The sequence below is a fragment of the Lygodium microphyllum genome, chromosome 27, assembly GCF_053477565.2.
Source record: "Lygodium microphyllum isolate KBCC chromosome 27, Lygodium_microphyllum_v1.1.10, whole genome shotgun sequence".
Lineage (NCBI taxonomy): Eukaryota > Viridiplantae > Streptophyta > Polypodiopsida > Schizaeales > Lygodiaceae > Lygodium > Lygodium microphyllum.
In genome coordinates this window covers 108,528,751-108,536,610 of record NC_141161.1, presented here as the reverse complement: position 1 = coordinate 108,536,610, position 7,860 = coordinate 108,528,751, and positions in this window count along the sequence as shown.

Sequence of the window (7,860 nt, the reverse complement as noted above, 5' to 3'; positions counted from 1 at the left end):
TCATGCTCTTATCCCATAATTCTTGGTCAGCCATTCATTACAGAGATGCGCATGGAAACAAAGGTCATGGATGATGGATCTGCTTATCCACGGATTCGCAGTAAAGATGGTATGAGAGCAGTTCAGTTTATGACTGTATGTGTGAACCATGTTAGAAACAGAGATACTCTCAGAGATGCACCTTTGCCCACTGTGAGGGATTCAGGTTTTCATTAGGTACCGCCGTTTCGCGAGACGACAGTGGTACAGAGGAGAGGAGATTGGAGTTCTCGTCTCCTAGCAGCGGTGTTTTCTCCTCCGGTTATGTTGGGATTTCAGCAAACAGTTCAATGAGTTATCAGAAGACTTCTAGGTTGCCTAGAGCTGCCAGGCAGTATATATGCAGGAAGGAGAAAATTTTGAAAAATGCAGGAATTTTGGAGGATGATGAGCACATAGATGGGATGTATGACAGTGTGATTTGTGCAGATACGATGACAGAGATGGGAGATATGTTGAAAACTGATGTGCTGAATTGTCACGGTAATGTATTAGTGCAGTCCCTGGACATGTTTCATGAAATTGCAGATTTTATGTCACAGATTGAGTCAGAGGCTAAGGTAACTCAGCAAAGAGTGTTGGGTGCTGAAGAAATTCAGCAAACAGAGTTTCCAGCTGGTTATGATCAGCTTTCAAAGAGACAGAGGGCTGAAAATTTTCAGCCAACAGAGTTTACTGCTGAAATATTTCAGCATTCAGAGTTTGGGGCTGTTTCTGTGCAGTCCATAGAGCAGAGGGCTGAGAATATTCAGCCATTGGAGTGCAGAATTGCTGATTTACAGCAAGGTTTATGTAATGCAGAAGAGCATAATGAAGCCAGGGTTGACACGAAATACAAAACTGTGGATAAGAAGGTGAAGCCGGTTGCTGTACCGCTTCCATCTGACAGTGATCAGCAAATAGAGAGGGCTGCTAAACAGCAAATTTTGAGGAATCCGGAGCATATTGGTCATAAATTTTCAGTAGAGACACTTGCTGAATTGAAAATTGGAAATGGTGATTTCTTGTTACCCATAGAGAAGCAATGCTTTCAGGAGATGCTTGAGCGTCATGGAAGGGGATTTGCTTTTTTCCCACATGAGATTGGATGTGTGAATCCTGATATTGTTGCTCCTATGGTCATTTTTACTATTCCTCATATCCCATGGAATCTCCGACCTATTCCAGTGCCTAAAGCACACTTGCCAAAGCTGATTGATTTATTGAATGAGAAAATTAGGATGGGAATCCTTGAGCCTTCATCTGCACCATACTCAAACAGGTGGTTTACAGTTCCAAAGAAGAATGGCACTCTTCGATTTATTCAGGACATGCAGCCAGTGAACAGAGTTACTATCAGGAATGTTGGTATAGGTCCAGTTGTGGATGAGTTTGTAGAGGCATTTGCTGGACGTACCATCTATTCTTTGGGTGATTTGTATTCAGGATATGATCAGTTTCAGCTGGCTTTGGAAAGTAGGGACATAACCACCATGAGAACTCCTATTGGGCTTGTCAGGATGTGTACCTTGCCTCAAGGTGCCACTAATTCTGTTGCGCATATGATGAATGCCATGCATAAGGTCCTTCGTGATTACATACCTCAGCTTACTATGCCTTTCTTGGATGATGTGCCCATTAAGGGGTGTGCAGAAGAAGAGAAGAATGAGAGTCTAAATGAGCAGGGATGCAGATACTTTGTGGCTGATCATATTTCAGCATGTGAGAAGATTTTGGCCAGGTTAGAAGAAGTAAACTTGACACTTTCAGGGCAAAAATCTGTTTTTGGAGTGAATGAGGTTGTCATTGTTGGACATATGTGTGGATATTATGGCAGGAAACCCTCACCTGATAAGGTGAATGCTATAGGCAAGATTGCAGAGTATTGTTCTACTACTTCAGAGGTACGGAGATTCATTGGTGCTTGTGTGTTTTATATGATTTGGATACCTCATTTTGCACACATAGCACATTGTTTGTATCAGCTGCTTCGAAAGGGGCAGAAATTCTATTGGGATGAGAGCCACACTAAAGCCATGCGGAAATTGAAGAAGTTATTGCAGAATGCTCCTACTCTCAGGAAAGTGGATTATAATTGTGATAGGCCTATTGTATTGACAGTTGACACTACTCCAATTGGCATAGGTTGGGCTGTGGGTCAAGATGATGCAGATGGAAATAGGTATGCTATTCGGTTTGGGGCGAAAGTCCTAAACAAGAGACAGAGGAGATATCCGCAAATCAAGAGGGAGTTATTGGGGATTGTCACGGCTCTCAAATGTGACAAGGAGTACTTTATGTTAGATATGATCAATGCCCCACCCTCATTAGGTGCTACCAATGATCCATGGTGCTCAAAGTTGTAAGGCCCCCATTATGAGGAGAAGCCAAATGTGAGCCCGGACATTGGTTGAGTCCTGACTTGTATATCAGATGAGGTCTATGTGACCGGATGGCAAAAAGGTGACTGTTGTGGGTCTAATCTTTGGGTTAGACGGAGTGGTTAAGCTGGTAGCAACTCGAGGCACATTGCATTGAGTTGCGTGGTAAGGGAGTTAAAAGGGGCCCCTATTGTGGGGTCCGGGGACCGCGGAAGCAGCCCCTGGCTGGGGGGTCCCAAGGGGGCCAGCGGCCCCCCTTGGAATGTATTAAGGAGTCAGTATGAAACACGAAACCAAACAAGGATTCAAAACTTGGAGAATCAACTAGCAGCGGAGAATTTTGCTGAAGGAGAGACGGTTGAAGCATTCATCACTCGGATTAAGAATCTGCGCGACCAGATGGCTGGCGCTGGGATACAAAAGACTAGCGAAGAGCTAGCTCGGAGGTGTCTTCGGATTTGTCCACAAAAGTTTGATGGACTAGTAACTGCCCTTAATACTCAGGTGAGACCTCAAGCTTTGACTTTTGAGGAGTTTTGTGCATTATTAATGGAGGAGGAGTTGAGGCTGAAAGCCCGAGAAGGAAGCAACAATGGAGATGCTGCATTCTCTGCCAATGCAAAAGGCAAAGGTGTTTCCTCCACCAAAAATGATGGTGACAAAAAGAAGAAGGGCGGCAAGAAGAAGTTTCAAGGAGAGTGCTTCTACTATAAGAAGAAAGAACATGCAATTGCAGATTGTCGTGTCAAGAAGGCAGATGAAAAGAATGGTACCCTTAAAAGTAAAGGGAAAGAGACAGCCAATACGGCTGAAGCAGAGTTGGAATTATTCATGGCGACCATTGAGGAAGTGTGCTCCTCAGCACAAGAAGAATCTACCACTGATTCTTGGGTGTTGGATAGTGGGGCCTCCCGTCACATGACCAACAAGAAAGGTATATACAGTTCTATGCAGCCTCTACAAGAATCCATCACTGTGACGGTTGGAAATGATGCTAAATGCCCTGCTGCGGGCACAGGTACTATTTCTTTTGTTGCTGCAAATGGTGAAGTCAAGAAGCTTTCAAATGTGTTGTATGTTCCCGAAATTAGGAGAAATCTCTTATAAGTTGCTGCCATAACTGATCTTGGTCATGAAGTGAGGTTCAAGAAGACAGGTGCAGAAATTATTGATAGTGCTGGCACAATTGTTGGCAAAGGAGAAAGAAGGAACAACTTGTATGAGCTAAGTGCTCTTACAGCCACCGCTGGAGTGGGCACAAGTAAGCTTTGGCATGAAAGGTTTGGACACATCGGATTTGCAGTATTGAAGGAGATGCAAAAGCAAGGTATGGTTGCTCACCTACCTACAATAACTGAATTGAAGGAACCATGTGAAGCTTGTATGATGGGCAAGCAACAAAGAAAGGCATTTCCACAAGAAAGCAAGAATAGAGCACAGGCTTCTCTAGAGTTGGTGCATGCTGACTTGTGTGGTAAGATGCCTACACAGGCCTTGGGGGGATCTTCTTATTTTATGTTGATTGTCGATGACTACAGTAGGAAGATGTGGGTGTACTTCCTTCGTGATAAGGCTCAAGCTTTTGGTAAGTTTAAAGAATGGCTAATACTTGTTGAGAATGAAACAGGGAAAAGTGTGAAGAAATTTAGAACAGATGGTGGTGGTGAGTTCAACTCAAAGGAGTTTGAAGGCTTTTGCAAGAGCAAAGGGATCAAGCGTCAATTGACGACGCCTCACACACCTCAGCAGAACGGTGTTGTGGAACGCAGGAATCGCACCATTGTGGAGATGGCAAGATGTATGCTAAAGGGCAAGGGATTGCCTAACCATTTTTGGGCTGAAGCTATTAATACTGCAGTCTACATTCTAAATCGGAGCTACACAAAGGCTCTCAAGGGAAAAACACCTCATGAGGCTTATACTGGTAAGAAACCATCTGTTTCACATTTCAGAATTTTTGGATGTGAATGTTATGCACATGTTCCAGATGAGAAGAGAAACAAGTTACAACCAAAAAGCAGAAAATGTATCTTCTTGGGTTATAGTGATGAGCAGAAGGCTTACAAGTTATATGACCAAGAGGCAAAGAAGATCATCGCGAGTCATGATGTGGTGTTCAAGGAGGAGCCGCATACAGTGGAGGAGGAGAAGGCAAGTTCTTCCACTTTATCATCAAGCGAAGAAGTAGTCCATTATGAACCTGTCTCGAGAGCTATCCCTATCCTTAAGGAGGAGGAAGCATCATCTTCAGATGATGAGGAAAAAGTTCACCAACCTGACATCACCCCACCGGAAAAGCCATTGCTGTGCTGGGTGAAGCAGCTCTATGACCACAATAATCCTATGCCTGCATCTGTTGAGGAGAAGGCAGACGGACTAAGGAGGTCTCAGAGAATAGAGGAGCAAAGGAGGGCTTCTGCTCACATAGTCAATATGGCCTTGATGGTTGAGATTATGAGAGAAGTAAAGGAGCCAACTGACTTAGAAGAAGCACTTGCAGATCCATCATGGAAGGATGTTATGCAGGCGGAGTATGACAGCATAATGAAGAATGACACTTGGGAGCTAGTGGATCAACCAGCAAAGCGGAAGGTTATTGGCACCAAGTGGATCTGGAAGGTAAAGTACAAGGCTGATGGTACCTTAGAAAAGTACAAAGCTAGACTGGTTGCCCAAGGATTTTCACAAGTTGAAGGGTTTGATTTTCAAGAGTCATTTGCCCCAACTGCCAGAATGACCACTATTCGCACAGTACTTGCAGTGGCTGCCCACAAGAAGTGGCCAGTGTACCAAATGGATGTTAAGTCAGCGTTCGTAAATGGTGACCTCAAGGAGGAGGTGTACGTGGCTCAGCCACCAGGGTTTGAGGCCCCCCATTCTGAGAACAAAGTGTGTAAACTGAAGAAGGCATTGTATGGGCTGAAACAAGCCCCCAGAGCATGGTACCAGCGGATAGATAGGTTCTTTTTAAACCTAAACTTCAAAAGATGTGCCTCAGATGCTAACTTGTATGTTTACAGGGATGGTAAAAAGTCTGTAGTGATTGTCCTATATGTGGACGACCTTCTTATTACAGGTGACTATGAAGATATGATCAACCAAACTCGAAAGGCTTTGAGTTCTGAGTTTGAAATGACAGACTTGGGCTTGCTGCACTATTGTTTGGGGATTGAAGTCTGGCAAGAGCCAGGAAAGATCTTCATCTCTCAGAAGAAGTATGCATGGGAGATCTTGAAGGCATTTGGCATGACCGAGTGCAAGGAGATAGCTACACCTATGGAGGTGAATGCAAAGTTATCTGTCGAGGATACATCAGCATTAGCAGACATTGGGAGGTATAGGAGGTTGGTCGGTAGTCTGATCTACTTGTGTAACACCAGACCAGATATCAGTTTTGCTGTTGGTGTTTTGAGCAGGTTCTCAAACAAACCTCATGAGAGTCATTGGAAGGCTGGGATGCGGGTGCTTAGATACTTGAAGAAAACTCTTGACTATGGTATCACATACAGTTTCAGAACTTCTCTTGTGGGGAACTGTGACTCAGATTGGGCAGGAGACATTGATTCCAGGAAGTCAGTTTCTGGTTATTGTTTCTCTTTGGGTTCAAGAATTTTCTCTTGGATTAGTAAGAAGCAACCAACAGTGGCATTGTCTTCTATCGAAGCAGAGTACAAGGCAGCTTGTTTTGCTGCATGTGAGGCCGTATGGTTGAGAAGGATTCTATGGCATATGGGAGTGCAGGATGAAGAACCAACTGTGCTGAGATGTGACAATCAGAGTTACATTGCCATTGCCAAAAATCCAGTGTTTCATGCACGCACCAAACATATAGAGATCCAGTATCACTATGTGCGTGATTTGATGGAGGATGGGATAGTGGAATTGGTCTACTGTCCAACAGAGGAGAATGGAGCAGATATCTTCACCAAAGCACTTACGAAGGATCTACTTCAAGTTCATCTTCAAAGACTCGGCATTGGGCCGAGGAGATAGTTCACCTATGGGTGGACATTGAGGGGGGGTGTTAGATATGATCAATGCCCCACCCTCATTAGGTGCTACCAATGATCCATGGTGCTCAAAGTTGTAAGGCCCCCATTATGAGGAGAAGCCAAATGTGAGCCCAGACATTGGTTGACTTGTATATCAGATAAGGTCTATGTGACCGGATGGCAAAAAGGTGACTGTTGTGGGTCTAATATTTGGGTTAGACGGAGTGGTTAAGCTGGTAGCAACTCGAGGCACATTGCATTGAGTTGCGTGGTAAGGGAGTTAAAAGGGGCCCCTATTGTGGGGTCCGGGGGCCGCGGAAGTGGCCCCCTGGCGCCCTCGGCCCGATGGTAAAGGTAATATTCCCTGGAATATTCCCTGGCCGACTAGTGGAGCTCATATGGTAGGTCGGTCAGCAGGCCGACCTAACGACCTTCGCGGGCTATAAAAGCTAAATCCCTTCACAGCCATCACTCACTCATCTTTCACCCAGTCAGAGTTGTTGTTCCAGCTAGCCTTAAGCTCTTCACCTATCTTCTACCTAGATCGCCATCTAAGCTTCACACAGTGGAAGCGCACGGGTGGACAGAGCCATCTTTGTATCAGTTGTTTGGAGTTAAAGAATTTACTGATTCTCCTCTTATCTGTTGTGTAGTCTCTATCTCTTTCTCAGATTCTGTTCGCTGTGCCGTGTAATATTTTACACTTTATTGGAGCTTCAGTTGTGGTAGAGACAGATTGCTTGCCATTGATTGGCATGATCACGAGTTGCTCTACTCCGGATATAGCCATGTTGAGATGGATTGCATACATCAAGTCATTAAATCCGGAATTTAAACACATAGCAGGGAAGGATAATCCAGTGGCAGATATGTTGTCTAGAGCCAGATATGATGATGAGGAGACTCTACTTGCAGAAGAGGATGATGCAGAAATTTCAGCCACTATGGTTGATCATGTTTGTCATGTCTATGATATTGTGGCTTTCACAGAAGAACTCTATGTTGGAGATTGGTTGCAGATTGGCAGGTACCTTAGTACACTAAGCAAAAGAGATGAATGGACAGATGAAGAGTTCAAGAAGATCAGAAGGAAAGCCTATGGTTATTTTCTCAAGGACGGATTTCTTTGGAAGCATCCGAAGAAAAGAGGCGGATTACCTTTGCGGGTTGTCTGCGATAGAGAGACACAGTTACAAGTGATGAGGGAGTTTCATGAGAGTTCTTGGGCTGGTCATAGAGGAGTGTGGGCTACTTATGAGAAAATCAAGGAGAAATATTGGTGGAAAGGCATGTATAGAGATGTTTCTCACTTTGTTGAAACTTGCAGAGACTGCCAGATATATTCAGTAGTGCGTCATCGAGATGAGCTTCATCCGACTTATCCGCTATGCATTCATTATAAGTGGGTAGTTGATTTGGATACCATGCCTATGGGTCTATGGCAGATGAGATACATTGTTTTGGCTAGA